General features: G+C 42.1%; 1 protein-coding gene across 2 annotated transcripts in view; it reads left to right on the plus strand.

Moving 5' to 3' along the window:
• The window catches only part of LOC134215720 (dendritic arbor reduction protein 1-like), a 428212-nt gene that overhangs the window by 243518 nt on the left and 168000 nt on the right, over positions 1-16694 (plus strand). The window lies entirely within an intron of this gene.

Below are 16694 nucleotides of genomic sequence, written 5' to 3' on the forward strand. Positions count from 1 at the left end.
AGGAGCTTTTGGAGGAATTTCGAAATAAACGTATGATCTCGGAATTCCAGAAGTTGTAATTAAATTGCCATTGAATATTCTAGGCAATAACACGAATAACTTTCCAATGGAACTCCTGAATATTTTTTTTACTGAAAGAATTTTCAAAAGAATTTTCTGTTTCGGTTGTTAATCGATTGATTTTCGGCGAGAAATAAAACAAATGTTTGCCAGATTGTCCGGACGTTTCGGTCAATTCACTAGCCTTCGACCATCTTCTGCGGACTAATCTTCCTTACTCTAAAATGGCCATTACTACCGTCCTAGAGTAAGAGTAGTAATGGCCGTCCCTCCACTGCTAATCGAAAAACCGAAAAACGCTAGGTCCTTATAGCAACTTGTCTGACCATCCGCACCATCCACTTGCAAATTGCACACACACTCAGTACCGATTCCTGCATCATGACCTTTCGAAACGTCATTGCAAGTAGAGGTACACCAGTGACTAAGGTACTAACTTCCGGGATGCTAGCAAGGAACTGGAAGTTGCCATGCAGAATATCGATAAGGATTGGCTGATGATTGAGTTCACTACGTCGCATCCCAAGTAACAATCACACTGCTCTTTGGCATTCGATGTAATTTATAGTGGTTTTATTGCGACAATAAGCATGCTATTCGGCTTAGAAAAAGTATTTAACTCACATGAATTATGTCGCATCATCTAGTGGTTGTCAAAACCCTTTGAAGCAGGTTATAAATTCCAAAAACTATAAAGTTTTAAATATGAATTTATTAGGGCTATCCATGCCTTGATTAAACTTATTTGGGAAATAACATTAAAACTCTTTGATGTTTGGTTTATTTGTCATTACGAAATACTTCTTTAAGTCGGTTTGTTACTTTAAAAGTTACTTTCGGCATTATTTGAGATCAATTAGCATTTGTGGTTGCTACATAAGGAGTCTTAGAAAATACAAACGCATCTCTGAAAGAAAAAAAAACACAACTGAAAAGTGACGACGAGTAGTAAGAGCCTAAACATTCATTATTGCAAAATAAATAGCTTTGCAATATTACCATACTATTTGCTTACTCTCAATATGCATGCTGACAGATTTTCAGCTTTAGCAGTCATCTTGACATCGAAATTTTCCTTTCCGAAATCGCGAGGTGATAAACTGGAAAGAACCAAACACAGAGGAAACAACACGTGCTCCAGTCATGTTTCACTTTTTCGTTAACGGTGGCACGAAAATACGCATTTTTACTTCCGGCCGATAAAGTGCCGTCACTTAGTGGAGTACATACTTTATTCTTTACTTACGTGTATTAAACGATCAATTCGAAGTCTTTATCCATAACTTCCTTCCATGCCGCTTTGTTTTTTTTTTGAGAAACTTGAACTGTCAAATTTACTCTAGTTCTGGTCATCATATATGTTGAAAAATGACCAATCAGCATTTGTAACATTCAGACGAGCCTTCGTAAATGCCACATCTAAACATTATGCTTTTATGGTTGATTTCATTGAAGTAAACCAATTTGAACAAATAAATCCTGAAAAATTAACTCGGATGCCATCGCCATATTTTTTTCACTTCACATGGTTAGAGAATTTCAATCAAAATATCTATTAATACTGCATTATATTTATGATTTTTTACGATATATTATAAACGAATCAGCTACAAACAATAAAATAGACAATTAATTAAAAAATTGCAGAAATGTGCAAATTTAACATAAATTTGTTTATCGAAAAATAATTGTTAGAACGGGGTTTACTGAGAGCGCATCAATTATATCGTGGTTTCGCATCATATGACACAATAAATCTCATTTGGCAACTAAAATTGATGCACCATAGACTAATTCTGCTTTCATTGTTTTTATCAATAATTTAAAATATTTTATATCGATATTTGATTATGGAGTTTTTGGATCCATATACAATAAACTTTATTTTATTTTGTTGAGACTGAACGAAATTTATTATTTCATGCGAATTTTTGCATAAAGCTAGATCTGGAGAACTTTGCAGGCACCAAGATCAAGTGACTTAGAAAAGCTTTTAAATAAGATCAACTTTCTTTTATAATAGTGTAAAAATGGATTTCAAAAGGTTTTTGGTGTCGAGTTCGTATTCAGGTTTTGTCACATTCCGGTCTTGGAATACGTCTTGCATTTTCCCTTCAAAACCATTTCAAGAGTGGGCCAACTAGGCAGATACTACTCTTCAAGAGGTTTTGGTGTAAGCGATGAAGGAGCAAATGCCTTGACTAGGATTTTATTGTTGTAGGATTTAAATACTCTTGTAGTACATCATAAAACTCAAAATGTTACTTGGGATACCACATGGAGCTTTAACCCACCAGCCTCTCCGCACATGAGTGGAGCGTGGGAGCGCCTTATTCGAACAGTCAAGCAAAACCTGAACAAGCTGTTGCCGAACCGTACGCTATCATACGCAGTCCTGGAAAATCTGCTGATTGAGATGGAAAACTGCTGGCAGCTTTCTCAGAGTTTGGCCAATCAATTCTGGACCCAATGGCTTCGTGATTACTTGCCATCTATAACTCGTCGAACCAAATGGTTTTCTCCAGCGAAGCCGATCGAAGTGGGTGACATTGTCGTCCTTGTCGACCCAAAGTTTCCACGTAGCTGTTGGCCGAAGGGACGCGTAACTCGCGGCCGTGAAACTCGCTGTGCTTGACGTAGGCATTGACCAAGGATACGGCTCAGGAGAACCATCGGTGTATCCCGGGGGGAATGTGAATCCCGCCACGTCAAGAGATCCATCAAGCCCCTACAGCTTCACCAATACGCATTAGAATTGACCGCACCTACACTTCGTCAAGGGATTGTCATTACGACGAATGTCCGTGTAAAGGTCAATCGATGCAGAGACAACGAATCGGGAAACGTTTAACCCATATAGGTAGTGCCACTAAAAAGCTCCCTTTGAGCCTCCTATTGTGAACCTAATTCTAATTATTACAAAGGTAACTACATGCAAAAACTTACCTATTAAACGATAGACCATAAAGTATATATATCCCTCTCCAGAAGTATACGATTGTATACTTGCGAGCATTTATTGGAAGCTGTTGTTGGAATTGATTGTGGTAGCGGATCACTAAAAGTAAAGCCTTAATATCTATTACTTATACTAGAACGTAACGCACTTAAAGGTCACGTTTGCGGAGAATCCTGTTTTCTAATGCCTTTTCCGTAAACGTGACCTTTAAGTAGTCTTGTTGTGTAGGGGTTATCACGCCTATCTAGAGAATAAGAGGTTGAGGGTTCGAGTCCCTCCAAGACATGTTGATTCTTTTTCTCAAATTTCATATCAATTTGTTCATTTCGAAACATGTGCTGTGCATATGCACAGGCAGGATATTTATCAAAAAATGATTTTCATACGGCCGAGTTGCCGAATAATATGCAATTAAATGAATTTATATCTGGTTAAAAATGTAGTTATGAAAAGGCAAAGTAGGTACAACGTCACTATTAATTTGAAGAAAGCTGAGTAAACAAACACGCGAAATTGGTGTTGAGCTTAATTTAAAGCTTGAAAATACATCCTAATAAAGATTAAAAACACGCAAAATATTGTCAAAAGTCCAGAAAATATTGAGATTTCCAAAACACATTATATTGATTATAAAAACCCAAAAAGACACTATCTAAGTGTTTATAATTTGAAGGGAAAATAAGAATATTGTTTCAATCCATGAATATTTTTCTTAATAATACCTACATTTTAAATTCAAAATTTTGTTTTCGTTATTTCATCAGACTGATTAGATACATTGGAGAAGTTAAATCAAATCATTTCAGGAAGGAAAACTTTTTCACAGACCCTGAGTGCAGCACCGATTACTCAGGCGCCATCCAACTGTCAAAGAAATCTGACTTTTCGCCCTGTAATTCATCTATTGAAACCGGACCAGTAGAAGCAGCACATTTTCCCGAGATGTCGCAGAAAAAGGGCTTGCCTGGGTCTCTCTTTTCACCCGCTTCAATAGACTGATCGACAGTTAATCACAAACGGCAGTAGAAGCACCAATCCGAATGCCGGTGTGGTGAGAAAAATCAATAAATCATTGTTCCTTTCAGTCACCTATCAGTCTGCAATTATTAAATACTATTATGTGATAAATCATGATTAAAAATGCTAACACGTTCGATTGGCAGGGCTCAGTCAGTCGAACCTGGCAAAACCTGAAGATAGCTGCTGCGGTTCCGCGCCACGCCACCTGGACAGACTGGAACTTCGGTGTCGCTTCTGCAGGCGGCCACTCACTGACAAGGAGAGTGTTAAATTAAATGATCTTAGACGAGTCAAGTCGAGCGCTGCTGGTGGTGTTGTTATTGTTGCCGCCGTGAACCATTAGAAAAGTGCATGCGGTGCGAGGATAAAAAATGAACCCAGCTACTGGTTTCCATTATAATTGATTTAATTAGAGAAATCATTACGTGCCTCATTAGACAATCGATGATAGACGGCGCAGTTTTGCAATGTGGAATTTATTATTGGGTTGAAATTATTTTGCTACGTGAAGAAATTAGAGCACATTGGATAGGCCACGACGCGACACGTGTGCGATTGTTAGGAGAAAATATCACATTTATTAACCGTTACTGGCGATTTCTTCGCGATTGATAATAAGATCCAACTGGACCAGCTTTAATGGAAATCGAAATCGATCTGGAAAGCTTTTTCTCCTCAGTTGTTGGACCTGCATTCAAGATGACTTCAAGCAACTTCATACAGGTTCTCAAACGCTAAAAGTGCCAACCACTGGTTATGGATGCAGTTGAAAACTATTGAACGATTTCGATTCAACCTAATGTTGCAAAATCGCAACATTCCATAATTTAAAATCCTATGACTAAATGCGCGATGCGAGATCCTAATCTGCCCACAAATGAACCCATATTCAAGTTCTATAAAACTTCACGAGCATGGCACGAACCACAATAAAGATTATTCATAAACCACCATACTGTGGTGGCCCTTGATCCATAAATTTCATCGAAACTACATTATAATCTATTCACTATTTTTCACGTTTCCATCCAAATGGCCAATCATCACATGCGCCCCGTGAGCAGTAGGCGGTTGGCCTCCCTTCCCCATCCCTTGACAAATGCGCGATTGCGCGCCAGCCAATTCCGCCCGATCAACAACATGCAAAAGACCCTTATGGTGCTCCAAACATGATGACGGCGCGGCAGTCAGAAAGCCGACCGAATCGCTTTCCAAGTTTGATCTGAATGCGAATCTGTCAGCTCCAATAAAGATCAATTCAACTTCCCTGGCAACCAACTGCCTGGCAGCAATAGTCCCAGTCAAAAATTTCTTATGACACCGATCGGCCGACGGCAGCGCACAGCAGCCGTAAGCCGCACGAAACTTCGATGATTTTGTTATTTTTATTTCTTTATATATTTAAGTTCATCTTAAAATTGAACTCAGATGTGAATATGTACATTATGTGGAAGATGGGAAGAGTCCAATACATTTTTCAAATCAAAATCTTCCACATATTGTACATAATTCACATCTGAGTTTTCAGAACATTGTAAATAAATGTCCAAGTCGGGTGGTTTAGGAATACCCGGAACATAGGCAATTAACTTTGATTGAACTTAAAATTGAATCCAAAACATGATGTACTCAAATCATGTGAATATTGAAAAATAGAATAGAAAACTATTCATACTAATAATATATCTCGTAATAAAGTTAAAGCTCCCAATTTCATGGTTCGTCATAAACAGGTTATAGTAGTCAAAATTGTGATATTAGCATGACTTTTGATCGTCGTATTTCTAAAAGGACATTTCTTATTCAAGTTTCTTATTGTTTACTTTCTTTTTTGATTATAAATCTAGGGATCCTACATTCAGAGATATGCGAAAGCGGCCATCTTGAGCCAATCGAGCATTGAGAACTGTCAAAATCTGAGACAAATGAACAATGTTATTGTTGCACATTGAGAGGTATTGCGAAAGTGATGAAATAGATTTTATGAAAAGAATTGTCGAATAAACAATTTGTTTGACTTTTGCAAGTAGAAGTAGGCCAGTTTACGCAAAATATTATGTTTCTTCGTATTGCTCTTTAATTTCAGTGAAAATGCACTGCTGGAGGGTACATAAAATAACCCAAATGTTTCATCGAAAGTGGAATCATGTACAAACATCAACATTTTTCGCTGCGGCAGGCAGCATTTGTTTACGGAAGTAACAGCGTTGTTGAATCATCTGGAAAAGTATTAACCTATTTCTTAATATAGAATCCCTAATTCATACTGACGTTTGGATTTCCCGGTGAAAATCTGAAAATAAAAGCTTGTAATGAAAACGTAGCAAAATGACAATTAGCAAAATGGCTATTAGCTACGTATTTTCTACTAAGATAATTTCTATTCTAGGAAGAGCATAGTCTATGTAGTTCGCCTATATCATCCACCTCGTTGTTGCATCATTGAAAACTCATTTTAATTCACCGAGTAGTGATGCTGCCTTTCTCGCATTAAGTCAAGACACCAACCTTATGTGGGTTTATATGGTTCGATGTACCATTTTCTTCTTAACTTTCAAACACAACTGTCGATCGTTATGAAATTCAACAGTGATCAACAAGGCTTTGTCCCCTATCGAATAAAACTTGTTGCGAGAAAATCGGTTGAAGATTACTATATAAAAAGTTGCCTAATGTTTTGTTAGCTTTTGTGGACACACACACACACACATACACACGGACAGACATGTGCTCAGTTCGTTGAGCTGAGTCGATTAGTACATAACACTATGGGTCGCCGGGCCTTCTATAAAAGGTACGTTCTTGGAGCCTTTCGGTACAACTTTGTCGACGATGGACAAGCTGTGGAGTCGCCTAACACTAGATGAGGTTAGAAAAGCTATTAAGAGCTTAAAAACAAAAATGCTACGGAGAAGGACCAGCTCCCGGCTGAACTTCTCAAACATGGCAGTGAGCAGTTTTACGAAGTTCTGCACCATATTATGTCGCTGGTTGGACGGCCTGATTTATCCTCTCTTCAAGAAAGGACACAGACTGGAGTGCGCCAATTACCGAGGAATAACCCTCCTTAATTCGACGTACAAAATTATGTCCCGTAATCTGTTCAACAGATTGAGACCGCTTTAAGAGTCCTTCGTCGGTGAATACCAAGCAGGTTTTCGGGAGGGCCGATCAACGATGGATCAAATGTTTACTCTGAGACAAATCTTTGATAAATTGCGGGAGTACAACTTGCAGACACATCATCTGTTTGTTGTTTTCATGGCAACGTATGATTCAGTGAAACGGAATGAATTATGGCAAATTATGCTAGAACATGGTTTCCCGGCGAAAATGATACGGCTGATTTGTATAACGTTGGACGGATCGACCAGCAAAACAAAGTACATAGTCGCTGCCAACCAACGTGTGTTCATTAGTGGTGGTGGTAGTGAAATGGTGCTGGATGGTGAAAAATTTGAAGTGGTAGAAGAATTTGTGTATCTTAGAACGATAGTGACGTGCGATTGAGTATTGCAGCTGCAAATAGGGCTTATTACGGACTTCGTAACCAGCTGAAGTCCCGTTCTCTGAAAACGAAGACAAAATTTACGCTGTATACTACTCTGCTTCTTCCAGTGGCTTTATACGGTCATGAAACATGGACGTTAAAGGAGGCTGATCGGAGAGCTTTCAGAGTGTCCGAGCGTAAGGTGCTGCGCACAATTTCCGGCGGTAAACAGGAGAACGGTATCTAACGGCGTCGCATGAATTACGAGTTGTACCAGGTGTATAAAAGGCGGTATATTATTAAACTCATACAACACGGCAGACTACGGTGGGCTGGTTACGTTGAACTACCGGCACAGTTCAGATCAATTTTGTTGCAGCAACTCCAATGCGACTGGATTTGGTCGCATATGAGTCACAAGGACTGATATGTGACATGTGTGCTACTCGGGTGTTCGTATGCCGGAAGAACGTCAAGCGAAGATAATATTTAGTAAAGAACCCCGGAGACGATCCAGCCTCGGGCTGAAATTCTCCCTAATAAAGAAACAAAAAGAAAGTAGAGAACCCGGGAGAGGCCGCAAGCTTCGTGGAAGGCCGCGTACATGATGGCTTTTTGCAATTGAAGAGGACCTGACGGCGCTCAATGTTCAGGGCAACTGGAAGCGATTGGCCCAGGATCGAGTCCAGTGGAGAAGGATACTCCATTCGTCGAAAAAAAAACGTCGATCTCCTCAGGAGAGGGTCAAGGGCGACGCCCTGATCATCGAAGCGAGCGATAGGACGACGTACGCAGCAATCCTAAGGAAAGTGAGAGAAAACCCGGATCTCAAAGACTTGGGAGAGAAAGTAGTGAGGACTAGGCGCACCCAGAAGGGGGAGTTACTGTTCGAGCTGAAGAAAGATCCAACAATCAAAAGCTCGGCCTCCGGGAGCTCGTTGCCAATTCCTTGGGCAGTGAAGCAAACGTAAGAGCTCTTACACAGGAAGCAGTAGTCGAGTGCAGAGACCTGGACGAGATTACGTCGGAAGACGAACTGAGAGAGGCTTTTGTCTCGCAATGTATGCTGAGTGAGGTGCAGATGACGATCCGGCTGAGGAAAGCGTATGGTTGTACACAAGTAGCAGCGATACGATTACCAGCAGCTGCTGCCAACAAAATGGTGGAGGTGGGCAAGGTGAAAGTCAGATGCTCGGTGTGCCCGTTGAGACTCACTCCGCGGATCACCAAAGAGATGGAGCTTCAAATGCATGGCGTTTGGACACCAGGCGCGAAAATGCAAAGGTCCGGACAGATCTGGTCTATGTAAAAAATGTGGCGAAGAAGGACACGTTGCTAGGGACACTACGAAGCAACCGAGATGCCTGCTCTGCAAACCGGAGAATGGAAACAATCATACGACGGATGGCTTCCAATGCCCCGCATACAAGAAGGCGATGGCGGTGCGGGATTAATGGAGATCATCCAGTTGAATCTCAATCATTGCGACACGGCATAGCAACTGTTGTGGCAGTCGACAACAGAAGCAATGTGCGACGTGGAAATTATTGCTGAGCCGTACCGGATCCCTTTTGACAACGGCAACTGGGTGGCGGATGCTACGGGGATTGCGGCTATCCAAGTGATGGGCAGATTCCCTATCCAAGAGGTGGTAGACAGCTCTAACGAAGGTTTTGTTGTTTCCAAAATCAACGGGATCTTCGTGTGTAGCTGCTACGCACCCCCACGGTGGTCTTTAGAGAAGTATAACCGGATGCTGGATGCACTCACGGAGAAGCTGATCGGCCTTAAACCCGTAATTATCGGAGGCGACTTCAATGCTTGGGTAATTGAATAGGGAAGCAGGCTGACCAACGCCAGAGGTTACAGTTTGCTGGAGGCGCTTGCAAAGTTAGATGACAGATTGGGCGACGAAGGTACCGTTAGTACATTCCGCAGAGACAGCAGGGAGTCCATCATTGACGTGACGTTTTGCAGCCCGTCGCTGGTGAGAAACATGAGCTGGAGAGTTTGTGAGGAATACACTCATAGTGATCACCAAGCTATCCAGTATAGTGTTGGAACACGGTTACTGATGACGCGGAGAGGGATAAGGACTACCGGGCGAGGATGGAAGACGAAGGACTTTGACGAGGAGTTTTTCATCGAAGCACTTCGAGTTGACAGCGACGCAACAAATCTGGAAGCAGATGAACTGACGGAAACGTTAGCGAGGGCTTGCGATACTTCGAAGCCAAGGAAACTTGAGCCATTGGACAGCCGACGTCCATCGGAGTGCCGACGGAACGAATCTCTTGCCAATCTTCGTGCTGCCCGTCTCTGAGCCAGGAGACGTTTTCAGAGGGGACGGTCTGAAACGGTAAGAGAAGAGCGTTAGATAGTTTTCCTAGAGCGGCTTTCAAACGGGAGATCAAAGTCAGCAAGTCCAACTGCTTCAAGGAGTTGTGCCGTGAAGCTGACGCTGATCCTTGGGGTAACGCTTATCGAGTCGTGATACAGAACATCAGGGGTCTTGCAACGCCAGCCGAAATGTGTCCGGACAAGCTGAAGATAATCGTGGACGGTCTTTTCCCGCAGCATGATTCTACGATTTGGCCGTCTCCAACGACGACGCAAGTCTCCAACGACGAGCTATCATCAGTGACGAAAGGTCTGAAGATGGAGAAAGCTCCGTGTCCGGATGGAATTCCAAACGTGGCTGTAAAACTCTAAACGTGTCGTTTCCAGATTTGTTCAGGATGGTGCAGCAGAAATGCCTAGCAGATGGCTATTTTTCGAATAAGTGGAAGATCCAAAAACTGGTGTTTCTGCCGAAACCAGGAAAACCATTGGGGAGTCCAGGTTCGTATATGCCCATATGCCTGCTGGATACAATGGGGAAGCTTCTGGAAAGGATTATCCTTAATAGCCTGACGCAGTTCACGGAGGGCGAGATCGGCTTGTCGGAAAAGGCAGATCGACGGTGGATGCAATTAAGGCGGTCGTTGAAGTTGCAGAGAAAGCATAAAAGAAAAAGAGGTGCGGCAATCGGTTCTGCGCCGTAATAACGATTGACGCATTTAACAGTGCCAGTTGGGAGGTCATCGCCATAGCGCTGCATGGAATGCGGGTTCCTGGCTATTTGTGTAGAATCCTTAAGAGCTACTTCGAAAACCGGATTCTGGTCTACGATACGAATTCGGGGCAGAAGTCGATTAGGGTTACGGCGGGTGTTCCGCAAGGCTCCATATTTGATCCAATGCTGTGGAACGTTATGTACAACGGAGTGCTAAAGCTGAAGTTGCCCAAAGGCGTGAAGATCTTCGGATTCGAGGATGATGTCGTTCTAACGATAACCGGAGAGTCGCTGGAGACGACCGACGCAGTTGAAAACTGGATGAATGGAGTCAAGCTGCAGCTTGCTCACCATAAAAGAGAAGTGATGCTGGTCAGCAACTGCCGAATCATACAGCGAATGCAGATTATCGTCGAAGAGCACGACATACCGTCCGTGCGGGGTGATGATCGACGACCATTTGAATTTCATCACCCATGTTGACAATTCCTGCGAGAAGGCGGCTAATATGGCCAGTGCGCTGGCAAGGATCATGCCGAACGTTGACCGACCGAAAGGCAGCAGTAGGCGTCTTCTTGCGACCTTATCATCCTCAATACTTAGGTACGGCGTGCCAGCCTGGGGAGTTGCGCTCAAGACGAAACGTAATCGCAGGAAGTTGAATAGCGTGTTTCGTCTAATGGCCATTCGAGTGGCGAGTGCGTACCGAACCATTTCGTCAGAGCCAGTTTACGTTATCGCAGGGATGATTCCAATCTGCATAACCTTAGCAGAGGATATCGAGTGCTACCAACGGAGAGGTACCAGAAATGTGAGGGAGACGGTGAGACTGGACTCTATGGTGAAGTGGCAGCAGGAGTGGGACAATGCAGATAGTGGAAGGTGGACCCACCAGCTCATCCCCAATGTGTCGACGTGGGTGAACAGGGAGCATGGAGAGGTGAACTTTCACCTCACTCAGTTGGTGAAAACACGGTTGTTTTCGCCAATATCTACACCAATGTGGCCATGCGTCACCACTATTCTGCCCGGCATGTGTCAACGTAGAGGAGACTCCAGAGCACGTGTTATTCGATTGTCCAAGGTTTGCGGAAGCACATAGAGGAATGCCTGCCCTAAGCGTGGACAACATCGCAGAGCGAATGTGTCACGATGAAGATACGTGGAATGCGGTAAGCAGAGTCGTGAGGCAAATACTGTCAGAGCTGCAGCGTAGAGGGAGAAGGGACCAGCAAATAAGCGTCGGCTCGAAGGAAAATCCAGCATAGTGAGCAGTGTTTGGCCTCGGGTCGTCGGGGCGCCGGTGAACCGGAAGTCTTCTGCCAACCGGAATCGTCGGACCGACTTCGGCGCTCGATCAGCCAACCTGCAGAAGAAAGAAGAAAGAAGAAGGAAGTGCTTCGGGTATGTAGGGCACCGTCAGTGCGGAAGTCATCCACCACCGGAACTGTCAAACCACCTCCGCAACCCGAAGACGAAGTTTGCGGCACGACCGCCGAGGGATCGAGACAACGTAGCAGTGGATCTCAGCAAGACAGTGGGCGAACTAGCCTAAGCTAGGGGCCGGAATTTAAGGAGAAGTGCATGAGTACAGCAACCCCTCCAAATAGTCGCAGCATCCCATGGTCCCGGGGGATCGAGGCAAGGAGGATAAGGTACCCGGATTTATCCGGGAGGCACATTTTTAGCAGGTCGGGAGGAGCCCATCTCTGTTTACCTTCGAGCATAGCGTGGATGCTCAGGTGTCTGTCGCGCAGATTTTTCCAAAGCCTTAAACCCTAGTAAAAAAAACACTTTTTTGTACTTAGCCTTATCCGATTTGCTTGCAACAGGTTGCATTCGACGCGGAATCCTTCCTTATTTTTCGCTTTTGAAATCGGCCGAATCGGTCATTGCGTTCCGGAGTTATTTAAAAAAAACATTTTTTCCCATTTCTCCCAAGGGTCCTCCCTTGGATTTTTTTTTCAAAATCGATTTTTTTTTCAAAAACTTCTGCAATGCATTCAAATGAACGCAAATAAATGTGAATTGAATGAAATAACTGAATCTATCTCCCTAAAGTCCAATTTTGACTTTTCTCATGAGCTTTATTTGTAATTCTTATGTGTTTTCTTGTTTTATGCTACACGCGAAAGGCTCTATCACCGCTTGGTGGATTATTCTGGTTTTTTGGTTCCTTTCGTAAGCTCAAAAAGATTCCATTCAGAAGCCCAAAATAAATCTATCCGGATGTCTAAAATAACTCCGTTCAAAAGCCCAAAAGAATTCCGTTAGAGTGCCCTGAAGATATCAGTTCGAACGGATTTCCGCACAGAATTATGTGAACTTCCGAAATCCTTTTGCGCTTCCTGACGGATTCCTTTCGAACGGAATACTTTTGGACTTTCAAAAGCAACACGTATAGACTTTCGATTGGAGCGTTCTGGGCAAGGTATCCGATCCGCATGGGGTCTCCACCCGAAATATTTTATTTATTTATTTATTTATTTTATTTCGTCAACCAACGTAGACATAGTACATATACATATAGATGTTTGTTTTTGTAATGCTATAGTATGATTAAAAGGATTTTGTTCGGAAACGCAAGAGGAATCGATTAGAAAACATTCCTTCCGAAAAGAGTTTCTTCCGAAAGCCAAAAGAGCTCCGTTCAGAAAACCAAAAAAATGTCCTTTCATGAACCTAGAACAATTTTTTTTGGGCTTTTGAAAGGAATTTTATCATGTTTCTGAGCGGATTCTTTTGGGCTTCCAAAACAGTATTTCTTTGGACTTCCGAACGGAATCTCGTTGGGCTTCTAATCGAAATAACTTATATGTGAATATGTACATTATGTGGAAGATATTAATTTTAAAAATGTATTGGAGGTAACCACTTTGGAAATCTCGAGCTCATTCAGTAGCCGCTAGGGCCGACGGAGGTCCTTCGTAGTTTAGTTGGTTAAAGCACCAGTCTAGCGTACTGAGGGTCGTGGGTTCGAGTCCCATCGAAGGGATAGGGGATAGTCGACTTCCGAACTTCAATTTTGTGGAGTTTTTTCCGTTAATATACAAGCGGGAGTCTCCAGGAAAACCTTTTACCTTCGATGGTGCAGCACATGTGACTGACATCCACGTTCAACGACTGCTTCGATTATAGACCAATGCAAGATCTAGACTTAACCTCAATTATTTGACAGTTCACAGTGCTTGTTTACAAGGTGTTAGAATTAAAATCGATCAGCTGGAAATAAAAATCCGTAATTTTCATACAAAATCATTTTGATCCGAATATTCTAGTGATATGCTTTGATTCCTACCATAAATCAACCACAGCAGACATCAATATTCTTAATTAATCGGAAAAACAGTTTTTCCCGAAGCTGCTCCAGAGACTAAGTCCCTGTAAACAAGCTCTGTGAACTGTCAACCTACGTCATCATGCACTGGTCTATTGGTATCAGGCCTACTTTGATAGTTTCAAAGCCATTGAATATTCACTTATATAGTAAACGGCAAGTGCTATTTCACTGCCACACGTCCCCCCACCTCAGGACTTTCAGATTTTTTTATACACTTGTCAAATAATATGAAAATGGCTGTATTCGAAAATTAACTTTCTTATTAGTTGCTTTGCTGAATTTGACTATTATGTGACCAATAATTTTTATTATTAATAAGAATCATGAACAGAATCATGGAGCGGGAATATGCTAAACTATTTTCTACGCCCTGTATCAGATGCCTTTTTTATTCAAATATACTTTTTTTGCATCTACACACTTAAAATTCGAAATTTCAGGATTGCCGAGAATCCAACAGCAGGGATCTCGTCAATAATTTCGGCGAATCTCGGTAAAGTTTTGATATCGTTATTAATATACGAACATAAAGCAATCATAAGACGAGCTCGGTGGTCTAGTGGCTACCGCTTCTGCCTTATAAGCAGGAGGTCGTGGGTTCAACTCCAGGCTTGCCCCTTTCTCACTTTTCATTTCTACCTTAGATCTTTCTGTGTTTCACGTTCTTCCAAAACGGTTCCTACTGTTATAACCTTCCACTCAATCCCAAAAACCTCCCGTGGCACCTATGAGACGTCCTAGAGTTCTCTGCATCTTTCTTTTAAGTAGGTGTCCAACAAACCATCCTTCCCCTTCCTCAGCATTCGCAAAGACGTGGCCAGGACAGATCTCGACTATTGGAGAGTGCATTGCTTGCATCCAAGAGTTAGTGATTAGTCCCAAATCAATATCTGTGGTAACGGCTGAAAGTGATGCTACTCTCATACAATAGTCTTGGCTTGTACCACCTACGAATTTGTTGCGAACTGCTAAATGCTAATGCTAACGAACATAAAGCAATCATATTTCCTAAAAGGCATTGAAAAAGCAAAGCGGACTGGATAAAAAACTCGAAAAACAAAATTTTTAAAATTCAAAGTTTGAAATTGATTAAATTGCGAGTTAAAAATTTTAATTGCCCAAAACGTGCTCAGATCGATTTTAGAAAGCAACATACTGATTTTGAGCGAAAACTAAAATTTGGTTTGTAGAGGGTTGCAAGAAAACAATTTATTTTCAAAGCGACTGTCGCTCGCACTCGCCCCACCGTGCGACTTGACGACGAGTCCATACCGAACGAAGATTGACTCCGACTGTGGCACGCCAACTCTTTCAGCGCTCTCCAGCCGTGGTCGATCAACAATGCAAAATAAAAATAAAATATTGAATTTTATAACGCTCTTTTCTGATCATTTATAACTCTTGATCGGCCCAGTCACTACCGTGGTTGTTATTGTTATTGTTAGTGCCCAATTGGAATGGCCGGTCGGTCGGTTCGGCAGTTCATCGAAGGGACCAGCCCGCTATAGCTCGCGCGCGCTCGCCACTCAATTCTCGATCGTGCGGGGTGAGAACAGTCTGTGTAACACGAAACATGGAGCCTCGCATCGCAACAACAACGATTCGATTGCTCGAGTCATAATGAAATTATTCAAATCAACGAAAACAGCGTTACAATGGTATGGCGCAGTCGGAGATGAAAAGGTGCCCACTTTCGATTGATGCTGGGATAGTGATAAAATGGGCTTCAAACGTCGACCTTTCACTTTCCTGGGCAGACAGCTTGGGGGCGATAGACGGATTCACAGATCGTAAATCGGCACCCTAAAAATTGTTATGATTTTGCGTGTTGTGATGAAATAAGTGTTTAATCTAATCATGGATTTCATAATAATCCAATTTTTGTTTTTGTCGCTGTCGATTTTTTTACCGGAGAAAAAAACCGAAGATGAGATCAGCAACTGTGTATCACATACGTAAGGTAAAACTTCCCATCGTTGTGGTATGTCATATTGTTACGGCAGTGTTAAAATAGTACTTTCTGGGTATGAAATGTAGTATTGAAAAAAATACCCCCCGTAACGCTGGGTAGACACCTTTGCGTGGTGTGTTACGGTGTAAGATCTACCATGGTCACATTGTCAGCTACAGGCAAATCCTGACCCAACGAATACCTTCCCCAATATCCAACTCCGTGGTACTTATGAGGGTGTCGCTGAGTCGGGGACCTCTCGTTAAGTAAGTACTACACCAACACTTCCTTCCCCTCCCAAGTTACGGTGAAGATTGGCGTGGCCAGGAATAGTAATCCTCATGCTTTTGAGATTTTTATCCTAGATCGAAATCAAGGACCACACCTACCTTGATTTCTGATAGCAATCTGAATCAGGATTTCAAAAGAAAAACATGAGTATCACTAGTATCCAATCTACGAAGTACACCGTAACTATGCTATGCTATGCTATGCTATGCTATGAAATGTAGTATTGAAAAAAATATGATAGGACGTTTTACCCTACATGTTTAGTTAATAGTTTTCAGTTTAGGCATAAAGAGCTGTTCCAGTTGTTAATTCACCATGCTTTAATTCGCTTTTACTTAATTTCACTCAACTTATTTTTTGTCAACGTTTATTTAGTCTCCAAATCTACTGCTTTATTAGCACTGTAATCTCAGTAATGGACTCATATGATCAAATACAAATTTGTTTGACAAATATGGATCTTCATTATACTCAACCAGCTCTGTAGGAACAACTTGTAAAAAAATTGTAAGGTTGTATATAATATTT

This window comes from Armigeres subalbatus, chromosome 2 (assembly GCF_024139115.2).
Source record: "Armigeres subalbatus isolate Guangzhou_Male chromosome 2, GZ_Asu_2, whole genome shotgun sequence".
Classification (NCBI taxonomy): Eukaryota; Metazoa; Arthropoda; class Insecta; order Diptera; family Culicidae; genus Armigeres; species Armigeres subalbatus.